Below are 2,500 nucleotides of genomic sequence, written 5' to 3'. Positions count from 1 at the left end.
ACACACATGCACACACACACACACACACACACACACACACACACACACACACACACACACACACACACACACACACACACACACACACACACTCAAGCACAAACACAAACACAAACAACAAACACAAACAGAAATGCACACATACACAAAAAACGCACATGCGCACACACACACACACACACACACACACACACACACACACACACACACACACACACACACACACACACACACACACACACACACACACACACACACACACACACACACACACACACACAGCTGGCGTACAGAGACACAATGCTGATTAAAGCAGTGCTCTTTTCCACCCTAATGCTGATCAGATGAGAATAAGAGTCTCCCCAGAATCAAAGTCTCCTGATGCCGTGGCTGATATGCTTTTAAAGCCTCCCCTTGTGCAACTTTAATTCAATTAAGACATAGAATTAAGTAGCTCTGTCTCTGTCGCCATAAGCAAATAATGCTCTCTGAAATTGCATTAGGGTAAACTAGATTTATTTATATTACATTATGCACAAATAGGTAGGCCTATGTGGATGTATAATTCTTTATTTATATAGCATATGCTGTGTACGATTTTGCCCTTTGAAAATATGCTGCTGTGAAGAGAGTTTCATTAGATTGTCTAGACACAGGAAATAAACACACGCATGCAAATATACACACCAGTAAACCCATGGTCATGCACAGTCTCACACGTACACACATGCACACACTCATGCGCGTGCATGTGCACACACGCGCACACACACACACACACACACACACATACACACACACACACACACACACACACACACACACACACACACACACACACACACACACACACACACACACACACACACACACACACACACACACACACACTTACTTAAGTCTTATTTACATATCTTATTTCATGCATACCGGCACTGCTGCGTTCTTGTTTTATGTAAATACCTGCAGGAAGGAAAGATAGCATCAAGGAAGAATGATGGAAAATATGATTGAAAGGAAGCGGAATAATAATAATAATGACTTGAGGAGGAAGAATGTAATTTTGGAGGAATGTTAAGAACGTACGTAAACAAATGCAAATGTAAACAAAATGGAAGTGCGCCTTAAAGCTAGAGCAGGCCATAGAATACATTACTTTACATGTTTCACACGTTCATTATTTTCTCCTGTCTCGAGACATAGCCTATAATTGTGATACCACGTCTAGTTCGTGTGAAGAAATTGACGGGAAAGTTGACTTTGACTTGACAACTATTGCCAATAAACTAGAAGTAGGCCTAGAGCTCGAGAGTACAGACCTCCCTTATGGCAGTCTATTGAGTCACTTAGTTCACTAGTTCACCTTTGAGTACTTGGTGAACAGTAAGCATGCTTGGCATGTTAGCTGCCCTTGGTCCCGGGATGTTTTAAGCTGAAATCATGCGGGATGAGATCCGCTCACACCACCTTGTGTGTAGAGGGATGGTAGAGTGGGACCATTAGTGAAATGGAGGGAGTTCAGGGAGGAGGTGGGACAATTTGAGGATCTTCCGGTAAGACAGGCGATTGGGTAGGAGGGATTCAATTTCTGTGAAGGCGGAAGCTGGTAATGACAGCTGTCAATCACTAAATTATGTTGATAGAAGCAACATTATATCAACTACAATTTATTTTATTTACAAATTACAAGTGATTTAAAATCGCTAATCACTCCCAAGTTACATACCTAAACCTACACAAGTTACCCACTAAAAAAAGCCCTCTGTACTTTTTTGACATAGGCTTTCAGTAACATAACAAAACCAACCGCAAATGAAGCAGCCAAAGAGCGTGATTTAAAATAAAGATGAGAAAAAAGTGCTACTGGAATAATCACAGTGCCAATCAATCTGTCAATCAAATCATTAGTGGGATTGATTTACCGTCGCTTTTTATTTGAACCACCGAAGAGAATTTGATAGACGTGTGCCAAATTGTCCCAGAGAGACACATAAATAAAGCCCCTGAAGTAGCATTGACGCTAAAACAACATTAAAACAGCATTACACAGATCATCAGGACTCAGTGAAGCCACATCATGGCAAACACGGGCAGACATATGGAAGCGTGTGTGTGTGTGTGTGTGTGTGTGTGTGTGTGTGTGTGTGTGTGTGTGTGTGTGTGTGTGTGTGTGTGTGTGTGTGTGTGTGTGTGTGTGTGTGTGTGTGTGTGTGTGTGTGTGTGTGTGTGTGTGTGTGTGTTTGTGTGTGCACACGTATGTGTGCGTACTTGTGCGCATAAATACTTATGTGCGTGTGTGCAATACGTGTGTATATATGTACAGGGTACAGCTTTGGCTGAGCCTGGGACAAAGACATCTCAGAGGGCCCCAAACCCAATACATACAATGTAATGAGGACCCAATTCTGGGTCCTCTCTCTCCCTGGGCCCTGGGACAAGTGACTCCTTTGTCCACCCCTATTGGCTTCCCTGTATGTGTGCACACTCTTGTGTGTGTCTG

At 42.7% G+C, this 2,500-nt stretch overlaps 1 protein-coding gene across 1 annotated transcript in view; it reads left to right on the top strand.

The window, feature by feature from the left end:
• The window catches only part of efnb3b (ephrin-B3b), a 166,576-nt gene that overhangs the window by 144,227 nt on the left and 19,849 nt on the right, over positions 1-2,500 (top strand). The gene's annotated exons all lie outside the window — the stretch shown is intronic.

Source organism: Engraulis encrasicolus, chromosome 21, assembly GCF_034702125.1.
Source record: "Engraulis encrasicolus isolate BLACKSEA-1 chromosome 21, IST_EnEncr_1.0, whole genome shotgun sequence".
Lineage (NCBI taxonomy): Eukaryota > Metazoa > Chordata > Actinopteri > Clupeiformes > Engraulidae > Engraulis > Engraulis encrasicolus.
This window is presented reverse-complemented; position numbering and strand designations above follow the sequence as displayed.